Raw genomic sequence first — 13,757 nt, forward strand, 5'->3', positions numbered from 1 at the left:
CTTTGGCTGTTAGTTTTCATTAAATTTGATAATAACTGCCACCATTCCTGATTGCTGCTTTCTTAATCAGCAGGAAAATAAGAATCTTATGCTAAAAACCCGAACAGACTTCTCTCTCACAGACACCCACATGAATGGGTGTCTGGAAGGACCCCTGGGAGCCCCGGCAGCACAGCCCCTGGCAGGGGGCTGCTTCTGCTCCCCCGAGACTGTGGGTTTTCCTGACTCTGTGCTTAAACACTGGTAAGGGGGATTTCAATCTCACAGGCTACCCTGCTCCAATGATGTAATCAATGACTATACCAAAACAAAGAGTCTCTTATGCCTTTTTAATTATTATGTTTTCTCTCTGCATTACTTATATCTCCTTTGTTACTTCATAATGCTGTTAATCATGTCACACCGCCAGAAGAGATAGCTGATCATACTCATTAAGACAACATCCCTTTATATACTGGGATATTCTCCTCGTAGCCCATTTTACTCTCCCTCCTCCCTGGCAAGGCAGATCCATTTCTGCCAGCCTCTCCCTGCAGCCTTTCATGGTTTCTCAATGCTGTATTTTTGGCTTACCTTCTAGTACCTGCCTTCAGAGCCCAAAACCAGGCTCACTACCCCAGCTGAGACCTCAGAAGCATTTGAAATAAGTTTTTTCAATGGCTGTCATAGGACAAGTGTGGTGACCAGGCGAGGATGTGGTTTTTCACTTTCTGAGAAAAAATTCTGAAAAGCCACATTGGACTTCTTGCTCAGTTTGAGGTGCCCTTTAAGTACCACATATTTTCAGCAATGCTACTGTTCACCTAGACTGTGCATTTGAATGTTTTCTTTTTCTGTTTGTAACAGAGAGCATGACAAGACCATTATGAGAAAGACCCACTTTTTGATCGTATGACCCAAAGTAGGCTGGCTCTCACCTTTTGTTACTTTCTGTATTTTGCATCCTGATTTACAATGACACCAGTATCAATGACTCACTGGGGCTCTGGTGTTAGTGGAAAATCAGGGCTGCCACATTGGGAAGGGCTGCATGGGTTGTGTGCCTGGCCTGTGGCCACAGTCTCCAGCTCCTGCTGACATTCAGCACTGCAGAAGACATAAGATGTGGAAAGCCTCGGCTGCCCTGTAGCATGGTTGTAGGGTGCCAGCCCCCCTGCTCCTCCCTGACCAGAGCCCATGTCCTGGAGCCTGAAGGCTGTGTGCACAGCAGCGCTCAGCTGAGCTCGCCCTGGAATGCTTGGCTTTCTCCTCATTGTGTTGCTGTGTGCTCCACTCACAGCCTATGCTAAGGTAAACCTGGCATCACTGTCCTTTTTCCATGCTGGTAGCTGCATCCCCCTGTACAGAGGAGCTGCTTTTCTCTCATACTGCACCACAGACACGGTGCAATGTGGTAGAAAGCAGCTATAACCACAACAATTTTTTTCCCCCTGTGGTCCAGAGACTAAACCACAGCTGCCAGTGGTTTTGCTGCAAGTACTGCAATTGCCAGGCAGGAGATTATGCCATGATGCTGGGCTTGCACCCCTGCCTCCTTGCTCAAGCTTTCTAGGTATGTATTGCCAAGCTCCCATAAGTGTGACTTGCCCCCCATTCCTGGGCATCCATGTGCCATGTCTGTGATTACTGTGGGAGTTCTGGTGGCAGCCCTGTCCCACCCCAGCAGTCCTCCCGCAGTGATGGCACAGTGTTTCAGGGCTGGGAGGAAGCACTGGCTGCAGTTTCAGTCTGCTCAGGAGTCCCGGAGGCACCTCCTTGAGTGCACCAACAGACAAGATTAGCTGGTGCTGAGGACCCGACCTCTACCATACACATGTTTTGGAGTTTCTCTTCTCTCTAGCCCTCATCCAGTCCTGTGGAGGGAATGTCCACTAGTGTTCAGAGCAAATTAGGTTGTGCTCTTGCAACATGTCTTCTGGTTTAGTTTTGCAGCAAAGAAATCCAATTTGGGATCTCTGGAATTACTTTCTAGGGTCACTCAGAAAGTGATTGCAGTTAACATCATGTGTCTTGTGAAATCTAGTATTTTTCAGAACTGTTAATGTGTTCCTGCAAAATGAATTCCTAAATAATATAAATGTTGCTTGGAGTGTCAACATCAACCACCAGCATGGGATTCACCTGCTTCCTTCAGGAGACTGGTCAAAAGCTTGTTCTCTCTTAAGAGTTTATTTATTTTCAGAAATAATGTAAATATTTTATATGCTTGTCTTCAGGAGTCAGGATTAATGTGGACCCTGAAAACCTATCAGTGACAAAGATCTTCCAGCAAACTCAGTTCCTTGGGGAAATTCAGTGGCAAGTCTAAGACATGGTGTTTATCCTCTCAAGAGTGACTTGCACCCAAACAACCAGGCAAACACTGCCTTATAGTGGCAAAGCATTTACAGTTATAAACAAATTATTTTAAAAGAAATTGCATTTCACTGGCTATCAAACAAACAGGGTTTTTTATATCATTCATTACCAAAGGTACTACCACTGATTTTGCTCCAATGGAAACAGAGAAATCTTTCTTTGCTTTCTGCACAATCATACATAAAGTTATATTTATTTCAAACGCTGTTTTCCACCAATTTCAGACACGCTGTCCTCTCCATTCCTTCTTCATTCTTTCCTAAACCAGCATAAGAGGTATTGCACGACTCAGCACGAGCCACGGTGTCACCAACAGACCAGAGCCCCCACAGGAGGCACTGGCAGCGAAGGCCTGATGGCAGCCAGGGTCGAATTGCAAAGAGCACAGTCAGGCTTTTTCTTGCATGTTGCTTAGGTGGTACCCAACCCCTCGCTTGCATCATCAACTCTTTTGTTCCACAAATCTGCAACACTCAAAGTTTTTTTTGTCAGTGATCTGCCATGATAAATGGAAAAACTAGAATATCTTCCCACTGTCCTATCGGGAAAGCATGGTAGATGAATGTGCCAGGTAGCATGAAGGGGATGTGTTTCTACTCTCATGTCAGGGCACTCATAAGCTCTCCCTGGAAACCTTGTCCTCAGATCTCCACAGTGCCCACCTGCTAGTACACATCTGGTGTGCATCAGGCGTGCACCCACCAAAAAATCTGGCCTGTGGAGGGACGGTTGCCCCTCAGTACTGTCTGGATGTCACTGGTCTCACAACCTGAGCAACCACAAAGCCTAAGTACGATGTGGGGCGGTGCTGTCAGGAGCCGTACAGACACAGGCCAAAAAGGTCATCCCTCCCCCAAAAACCTGAAACTCTAAGTAGTAGCACCTTACAAGGGTAGACAGACAAGAACCAAAGGTGGGATTAAGTCCCCCACTCTGCCACCCCACTTTTGCATCCACCTAAAAGGCTTGCTGAATAATATTACAGCATGAGGTTACAGGCCAGGGAAGACATAGCTCCTCAGGATCTCCAGCAGTTCCCTTCATGGCAACTTTTGTAAAGAAATGGTTTAATGCTAAAAAGCAAACAAAGAAGCCAAAAATATGTCTCGTTTTCAGTATTTCATGATTGAAAGCTTAAACATTATGAGCATGAGATTTGCCAAACACAGGTCTCAGCTTGGGTAGTTTTTTTTCCTGCTCTGCAAAGTAAAATATCTGGAACTTGGTAATCTTCCATGAAGAGTGAATTTTAAAAGCTATACTTAAAAATTCGTTTCAAATCCTTTTGTTCCATTTAAACTTATAAATATAGATAGTGCTGTTTTAAACAGAAAATTGAGCAAAGCATCAGCAGGAGATTTAGCCTGATTGCTGTGCATGTTTAAAAGAAAATGCTGTGCATGTTTAAAAGAAAAACACACTTAAGCGCTGCGACATTCAGTTTTTAAGAAACCCAGTTTAATTATATTTTCCCTAATTAAGGATTTCATTATAGGGGATCACATGATTTAATTATATCAATACCCCAAAGACCTGATTGTGAACATAAAATGTGGATTAAAAAGATGCCTCATCACTTAATTACCTGCTAGATTGGAACAGATCCATGTTGTAGGTCAAAAGGGATATAAAATGCAGGCTTCTGCCTCCCTCTTTGTTGTGCGTAAAGGGCTCTGTGCTTGGGGAGAGAGGGAGGGGGGAGTGCTCTTGTGTGTGTAATGGGAGTGATAATTACCTGTGAGCAGTTTTCTAAGCATATACTGAGACAGACAGATAGATAGATAGATAGATAGATAGATAGATAGATAGATAGATACATACATACATACATACATACATACATACATAGACAGACAGATAGATAGATTTTAATCAATTATTTTAAATTTTTGGTAAGTCTGTAGTGGAGGTGAGCTGCATATTCCAACTTGCAGTCTAGTGGATGCCTGTGTATTTCTTCTTCCCAATACATAAGGTTTTGTCTTTCAGAGGGAAAACATCGAGTAGCAGGAAATCTTAGGCTGGTGTTTAGCTCCTCCTGAAGTAAGCAGATGGATCCCCGGCACTGTAGCAGGGACTGGGATTGTCTCTCTGTGTCCCTCCAGAATGAGGCCCCTGGGTGGCTGCAATTGTGGAGGTTCGCTGACTCCGAGTAGCTGGGGGGGGGGGGGGAGTGAGGTAAGAAAATCCTTTGGGATATCAATATAAAGCAGAGTGACGAATTTTAACCTGCCTAAACCTTGCCCACTACACACTTCTCTTCCTGACCCTCTAACCAGCTCCCAGCCACCTCTCCCAGGAGGGAGCTCATGGAGGTCTCCTTGGCAGGGAACACCAGGCACGTGTAGGGGGAAACTACATCGCTTGCCACAGACTATTTTTTTTCCTGTCATCGGAAATCTCTTCCTACCTCCTTCCATGTCCCTTACAAGCTCCTCCCTAGTAAGCTAGAAATCTCGCCTTTGTACCTGATGACCCCATAGACCAGAGCACGTTCTCTCAGCACGAAAAGGTCCTGTGGAGGGTAAGTGCAAATTTGTCAGTGCCCATAGCAGCATTGCACGCCCTGGACTGAGCTTGTTGGAAAACCCCTACAACATAGCTTCCCACAACTTTCTGAGGTGGCTGAAGGGTTGCAGGCTATCCATGTAACATTTGGTTTTTCGCTTCCTACATGCCATTAAAAAAAAAGGAAATCTCCCTGCAATGCCTCTCCAGAAGGTATCCTGCTTATCCCCAGTGCCCACAGGGCCAGCAGACTTTCTGGGGCTCTGGCAGGGACAATTTAGGCAGCAGGTCCATGGTCACTTTGCTGCTCCTAACACTGCACTGTCCCACGAGCCAGCTTTGCCTGAACCCAGACCTTGCCCTGATGTGGAGAACTACTCTTGAAGGAAATAGTGCACAGGCATCAGGAAGGCTGCTCTGGAAAGAGAGGGCAGGGGTTTCTTTTTCCTAGGGAAGATACCCCCAGACATAGAGAGGTGGGTGCTCCCTTAAACATGAGCATCACCTTCAGAGTGTCTGTTTACTCTCTGGGGGCTGCCTGGGGGCTGAATCATCCTCAGATATCATTCTGCAAATCCTGCTGCAGTGGTGGTGTGTCCACCTGGCATAAGAAACCAAATCCTGAGCCCAGTTTGGTTAGCAAGGTGAGGTAGGAACAAGGTCTCCTGGCTACAAGGCAAACTACTGCTAAAAGCTGGTACTGATATATCCCAGGTCCTTGCTATAGCTTTTCTAAAGGCACCAGGGAGGATACAGAACTGGATAGTCCAATCATTTACAGCTATTCCCAATCAAGCCACCCTGACACCTTGTCATGGGAATGAACAAGGTCCACACCCCACAGCCAAGGCCAGCACCTACCTGTGGACACTGACACTTCATCCTTTCTCCCCTGTGCATGGCACTGTCCTATGTGCCCTGTGGGCACAAGCCACTGCCTCCCTTCTCCCCCCGGAACATGGCCACCCCACCCTGCCTGCCCTGGGACAGGTCCCAGAGGAGGTTTTGTGCACACACTGGGGCAATGCGCCTGAGTGATGTGAAGCAAGGGAGCACACTCGGCTGTTAAATTAACATCTGCAAGTGGCACAGTGCTATGGGACGAAGACCCATTTCTTTTACTTTGATTTGATCTTATTTTCCTAAGCAGGGAAATGCCCCAGTGACAGCATCGCTGCAGATGGCATCACAAAGCCCCAGCTGGCACCAGCTGAGTTGGCACAGTCAGATTATCATGTTCGAGTTTGTGTCTGTCTTTTCTTTTTTCCCTGCTTTGCTGTGCTAATAACATTTCTATTACCATATAAGCCTCAGTCAGCTCCCTCGAAAGGACAGAGACCAGCATAAAAAGTAAATTTCATTATCACTGGCAAAAAAAATGGGTCACAGAAAAAGCTGAACGATGCTACTCTATTTTCTCAATTCTTTCTTTTTTTGACTCACACTCTCTCTCATCCGGGCTTAAAGGGAGGCTGGAATTGAAGTCGCGGGGTCTCCAGGGCAGTACTGCAGAGCAGTACTGCTTAATGGGGCAGCTGGTGGAGAGAGCTGAGCACATGTTTCCTTTGCAGTTTTCATCTTCATACTTCACAGGGCCCAAGGACTGATTGATGGAATTCTTTTTTTTTTTTTTTTTTAAACATAGCTTTCTCGAGGCCTAGAGCCTGCCTCTCTCAGCCACACTGAACATATGTCCACATATTCCCTTGGGCAGTATTTAAATGTGTGCATCCATGTGGCTGTATTTGTTTAGTGTGTGCTCCCACTGATCTAATGGGACCTTTCCCATGACCCATTGCTTCCCTAAGTTTGCCACTTGCTGCTGTCAGACGAGAGAGGCTTTAACTTGGATGGCTGTAGCTGTAAATGAATGGGATTTTTTTTTTGTCCCTTTTCAGTCCTTTCGACTGAACCCTCTTGCTGATGGATCATCTAATGCAGTTTAGTTGAGAACCCTTCCTCGTGCTGTTAAAAAAAGCCAAACCTAAACAAACCCCATCTGTTACAATCCTATGTCAATTGATGTGAATGCAAAATTTGTTGGGCTGCTTTCAGCTTGTTAATAAGCCATCGTCCAAGAAAAATATTAGTTCCTGGAAAATGCCCGGTAAGATGTGCATTGCTTGCTATACTGGATACCTCTAATGCTAAAATTTCCTGGGAACAAGAAAAGTAGTTCTTGCACACAGCACTCACTTCTCTTCAAGGAGTCACCATGCAATTCTGCATGGTATTTAACTTTCCCATAGTAGGAGCTCAGTGAGACCAAATTCAGAATAAAACTCTTAAGACATTTCCAGCATACACAACCAGCTTGACTAATGCCAATACTGCTCAGAGGATGAGACCAGAAGCAGATTATTTACATTTCCGACCATTGTAGCCTGATCATATCATACCTTTGTGGTCTATTTTTTTTTCTTCCACATGACACAGGTAAAGGAGGTGTTCAAATGGGTGCAAAAACTGTGGCTTGGTATAGCTGACAAAGTGAAAAACTGTAAATTTTCCACAACCAACATTTGCACACATTTAAGGCTGTACCAGGAAATACCATAATTTATGCAAAAAATATATACAATGTAAATTACAAAAGAGATTAATTATATTGTCTGCTAGACTTCTTGTTCGAGAGTGGAGCTTTCCTGTCCAGCACTGTCCCTGCTCTAAAGAGCTTAAGTGAAACATTGGAGATCTGAGAGCTGATACGAACTGCCCTCACATCCCTGCCAAGCTGCACATGGGACGCCTCTCCTCTAGCCTTCTGGCAAATGCCCACAGCGTTGCACCATGCCAAATCCTGCTCGAGGTGAGGCTGAGAGCAAACTTTCCATCCCTGTGCCATGGGCATGGGCTGGTCTCCCTCTTCAGCACTCTCCGCATGGGTCATGCTGGCAGCTGAGAACAGCATATGGGAATTCACTCTGGACATCCAAATGTCAGCTGTGGACCTAGACTCAGCTATCTCTTTTAACTTGACATAGGTTGGGGATAAAATCAGCTGAAGAACAGGAATGAATATACAAAATGCAGAGTGTTTGTTAAACATTGTATTTTCTATCAAGTAAAGAACAGTTTCACCAGCAATATCAGTAGGAAATGTGTCATGGACCGAGAGAAAACACAAGAGAATTCAGTCATCCTAAGACTAAACTGACTTTTCATAAGAGAATTATTTACTAAACAAGAAGACTGCATCTATATTCCCACACATGGGGCTGACTTCCCAGCGCTGCCTTACAATCCTTCCCTCCTTCAGTCTCAGCTCATACCTCTCCATGGGACTTGGTACAAAGGCAGCCTGGCCTGAAAACAATATGAAAAAGTAGCTGTAGACTGTTAAAATGAATCTAGTAACATACTTCAGACTGGATCTCACTAAAAGTCAAAGTGAGTAGGATTTTTGCAGAAGGCCATTGAAATTAATAGAGTAGGTACTAACACTCTGAAGTGTCCTGGCCTTTTGCTGTGTTTTTGTTGCTTGTCCTCTTTGGCTTTGTTCCACTTTCCTACCACTCTCTAGCATCATGGGACGATTTATCTTGATACCCTTTCTGCTCTCCCTTTTCATCCTATTCCCCCAGATTGCCTTCTTTTCCCACCCCTTCCGAGCTCTCTTTCTAGTCTACCCCATTTTTCTCTCTCCCTTCCTGGCATTTCGTCTCACTTAGCATCCACTCCTTCAGCCATTCCCACAGGGAAGGGCTGTCAGGATGATGCCTCGCACCAGCCCGTGTTCCCTCCTGGGCTGCCCATCCCCACATATGCCCAGTGTTGCCAAGTCACCACAGTAACTAAATTAGGGTTTGGGATTTGCTGACTACATTTATACCACTAAATTAAACAACCCAGTGTGCAGGTCCACTGGGACACAACCACCTACACTGATAAATATTTAGCATGTCTCCTGGCAAGGTGTTGGCCCAGTCCAGTTGGGAGCAACACACAGATGCCAGGCAGAGCCCAGGGCTTGGCGAGGACATACGTCATTCCCAACAGGCAACCTAGATGCAACTGCAGCTTTTGGCAATTAGAGAGTTTAGGTGCATGGACTCTGCTACACTTTCTTAGCTGGCCTTAGGACCAGGGAATGGGCCCTAGCACCATTTAGACTGCTAATATAGTGCAGCTATTGTGGCTTATCGTGTACCAAGCTTGTTCATTAACATTATCCATTGTTTGGGTCTGGCACAATCTGCAAGAAGAGAAGTGATAACGCACAGATACATATCTCACAGAGGTTTTCCCCAAAGCGGTCACTCACTTCTCACCAATGCAGTCATGTAGCCTCCTGCAGAAGGGTTTTAAAAAGCTCTGCACACCAAACCACCATTGAGCAAATTCTGAATGCAGTTGCTATATCCAGAGTGCTTTTAATAGTTGGGATGATGAGCACAATTAAAACATCATCATATTCATTTCTAACATACCTCTGTATTTTTAATGTCACGTTCTGGTTTTTTTCTCTCTTTTTTAATGGCAAAAATTCAGAGGAAGCACAGTCACTGCCAAAAGAATGAGTAACAAAAGCCATCAGGTTACCTCAGGGGCTGACAAATGACAACATGTTATTATACATATGGTAAGTCCTACTGTAGAGATGCTGTCATGTGATCTTGTGCTGGGATATTAATCACTGGTGGCTTTATCACTCTCAGAAGGAAGTGTGAGGTGATGGATTAGCTTATTTACTCCTTCCAAGGAAATATTTCTTTTTAAGTTGATTTTTATCCTTAGTTTCTTTCATCTACTGAACAGTGCACCTGCTGGAAAATACTCTGGGAATGGGTGAACAGTGCAGGATCCTGATTTGCCTAGAGTTTTATGGTTTGTTTAGGTTTTTTAATTCTTTGTTTCTAGGATACTGGCCCCAGGAATTTAGCAGGCACTGTTATACACACAGGGTACCCATCACCACCCCTCCGCACTGTTGCCTTCAAGGATTCAAGACTGGTTGGAGACATCAGTTGGTACATGTACTTTGGAGACTGTTAGTCAGAAAACTTCAGAGGCACACTCCAAATACAGCTATAATGTCCTCATGAGGTAGGATGAAAAGTTTGAGCATCTATACCCCAACTGGTTTTGCAGACTATAACCTAGGCAAAGAAACAAAGCAGGGTCTTCTGCTAGTTCTAAACCTTCCTCTCAGAACATGATGAGTTGGTAACATGAAAAAGAACACAGACTTAAACCCTGCAGTATGTGCCATAGTGATTTCTTCAGTCAAAATTACATCATAAAATGAGAGAAATTAATTACTGATTTCATTAACACTTGCACCCTTTTTAGTTAAATCTGAATGGTTGCTTAAAAGATATCTAGTTGGGTACCTAAACTTTGATGTCTGGAAGTTGAACAGTTAAGGTAAAACCTGTTTTCTATCAGCCCATGTTGACTGTGTTAATGACAGTAATGAATTTTCAGCTCTTGCTTGCATCTTATATGAACCATTACATAATCTTCCACAGTGTTATCCAATTTAGATTTTAATGTGGAAGCAGCATGAAAATCTTTCCTAATACACCAGAGCATTCATAAAGATTTATTTTATAAAAATAAGAATGAAAGAAGGGATTCTGGGCCACTCCTTTGATAACTCTTGACTCCATCTGGGCTTCTAACTGTAGTAGCTGCTGTTGTATATCTTTCTTAATCACTCTTGCAGCAGAAAATTGTTCTGGTTTATAACTTCACATAAGCACGAAATCTGGTTTCTTACCAAATTAATTTGCTTTCTAATGACATAAGATAGTGAAAAATGATTCAATTAAAGTTCTAAATTTTGACAAGGAGCATTCTCAGTTGCTTGGATCATGAAGGAGAAAGCATATTTTCATCAGCTAGAGAAGTAGCTACCTTTTGCAGTTTAAATAATGTTCACTTCCTTATCTTTGCTCTGAAGTACCTCAGGTGCTTTAAGGTGCTTTAAGTTTTAAGTTTGTTAAACAAACGGCACTGTTAAAATGAGCAACACCGTATGTGCTGAGGATGCAGGAGTGCTGGGAATGCTGCAGGAGGTGATTCTGAGATGAAGAACCGTCCCAGTTGTGGACACCTGCACGCCAGACCCTGAACCCCCAGCTGCTATCCACCAGGGACACTCCTGGTCTTACAGTTCCCATGTTAGCCTTGTCTTTCACACAGAGCATGCTGACTCTAATATTTTTAGCAGTTGCCTATTTTCATTTATCTTTGCTGATCCATTAAAAATGTGTTCCTGTCCCACTTTTTTTGGCTTTCCTTGCATGCAATTCATTTAGACCCCTAAATTCATCCAGACCCAGTAATTTTTCCCTCTGTTGATAACGTGAAATCTGTTCTATGGGCCCGGACACAAGTGGGATGTGAAAGCACAGGGATCCAACAGTGCTGCTGGACTCAACATCAGTCTCTAGTGGGGGAGTTTCTCTAACTCTACCATGTTTATTTTCCATTATCATTTTGGTGCAATGGTGGCCAAGGTCAGAAATAACTCTTTTTTAGGAATTTGTTTTGATACTGAGTGAAATTTACTTTTTCTCAAGTCCATTTCTTTCTGGTCCATTTCAGGAAGAGGATGCCCTTTGCCAGTAGCTGCTATGGCCCCACCATTCACTGCCCACAGCCATCTCCCTCCTCTCTGCTGATCTTGCTAGTTGTTTTGGCAGCCTTGGTTTTTCTTCTCAGCTTTACCATTGGTGTCTCTGTCTAAACTGAGAAGGGACTCAGAAATGCTACCAAGTCACTGTATAGAACAGGATAAGACCCAGCTGTCAATCTCATATCCTGATTTCATCAGAAAGTGGTTTGTTAAGGGTCATGAAGTGCTCAGGACCCTAAAGTAAGACATAGTAGAGCACTGCAATTTATTTCAGATGCAACTGATGTGCTCTTCTTTAGGTTTTTCTGGAAGGAAATGGTAATTTCTGATACAGAGATAGCCTGCTTTCCCCTTGGTAATGGATAGTTTTGCCATGTTCTTGAGATGTGAAATATGAAGTACAGTGGGAGCACTGAACATAATAAGGCTAGCAAAGTAACTCCTCTGGGCTTGAAGGTCTGAGCTGGAGTGTTGTGTCCAGGCTGGGGCACCACACTTCCAGATGGATGTGGACCAACTGGAAACAGTCCAGGGAATAGTGATGAGAGAGCTCGAAAACATAACCTGAGGGAAGGCTGAAAGAACTGAGGTTGCTTAGAATGAAGACAGGACTAAGAGGAGATGCAATAACATAAATGCAGTTATGTAAGTGGTTGTTGCAAAAAGGAAGGAAATAAACTCTTTTGATTGACTGTGGACGGGACAAGAAAAATGCGCTGTAGTAGGGAACTGCAGATGGATGCAGCCTTGGCTTTCTGGTGGAGTGGTGGGCTGAATTTGCTGGAGACAATCTGAGGAGTGAGAAAAGAAAGAAATCTACAGCTCGGATTGTCCCTCACCAGTGCAGCCCACACCTGTAAAAGTAACGTGTTCGACCCAGTACAGAGAAGGAGCCTGAGACTGGAAGGAATGATGACAATCAGGCCAGCTGTGGGGAGAAACAAAATGTTTGTTTGGACAATTTGCATCTGTTGCTTTTCTTAACCGGATAAGAGAGTACACTATGTAATATACACACACTAGCCTCGCTTACCGACAGAGACTTAAAATATTTATATCCCAGACAAACAATGCCAAGAAACTCCCCTACAAATGCAGTGATTTAATAAACACAGTACTGCAATGTAGCATTTATCTTTATTATATACAATCAGCTGTTGCTTTTAGTTGGGTAGAAGTAATGTCAAACTGAGCCAAGGTAAGACGGGAAGGTTGGAAGGTTCCCATTTCCCCACTCCCAGACATACCCACCTTTTTGGCTTTTGTGAGTACGTGTGATTTAAGACTGCATGAGGCACAGCTAAGCGCTTCCTGCTCCAGCCCCACGAAGGACTGTGTGTCTCACAGACCTAATGAGGTCTCTCCTAGAAGATAGATCCTCTCCTCTGACTCCAGCAATCAGTTACTGGAATAAACAACTTCCACAACACACTGAATGAACATGTATGTATGTACCTAGGCAAAAGATGCACATTGCTTCCCAAGCAAAGGTCAGCAGGATATCTTGCTGAAAACACAGGTTACCTCTACATGAAGATTTTTATTCTGGACAACAGGTACCAGACCTCAGACAAAACCAACCTAATGCTTACAATTTACTGCCACACACTATACAACATTAAAAAAAAAAAAAAGTGAAGGTGTTACACTGTGACTTTAAAGACAGTTAGTTCCTAATCACATGCTAATATTATATAAATTATTTAGGGATGATTGGCATAATGAACTATCCATCTCAAATGTTTTTTCTCCCTGAACAAATGCTATTAATACATGTGTACATAAAAAAACCTCAAATATGAGAGTTGGACATTTGTCAAGGGTATTTCTATTCTCTATAAATGTAGGTGTTTTTTCATACGCTTATAAATGTGATCCTATCTGAAGCAATATTTTTCTGTAGCAATAGTTCTGTGGTCTTCTACCTACATGTAAAACAGGGAATTACCCCGAAGAAAACAGTTTTTAAATGAAGCTTTGCTTCTAAAGAAAAAAACATCACAAATTGCTCCAAGGTCAGCACAGAAGTTGGCCCATTCTGTACAGACTTGTGAAAACATGATACCAGCAGACTCTGAGAGTGGTAGGAACAGTCTGAAGATGAAAATGGATGTAAATACAAAAACATTACACACAAGGAAAACTTATTCCCTGGAGAGTGTGATGCCAGAGCTGTGGTCATTATCAGATTTTGTTCCATGTGACTTTATCTCACCTCATAGTAACACCAGTGTCCCCTCTCCACCAGGTCCCTGTCACCTCCATACCCACCCAGCTAAGCCCCATACTGATATAAACAAATTACACT

Source organism: Athene noctua, chromosome 1 (genome assembly GCF_965140245.1).
Source record: "Athene noctua chromosome 1, bAthNoc1.hap1.1, whole genome shotgun sequence".
Classification (NCBI taxonomy): domain Eukaryota; kingdom Metazoa; phylum Chordata; class Aves; order Strigiformes; family Strigidae; genus Athene; species Athene noctua.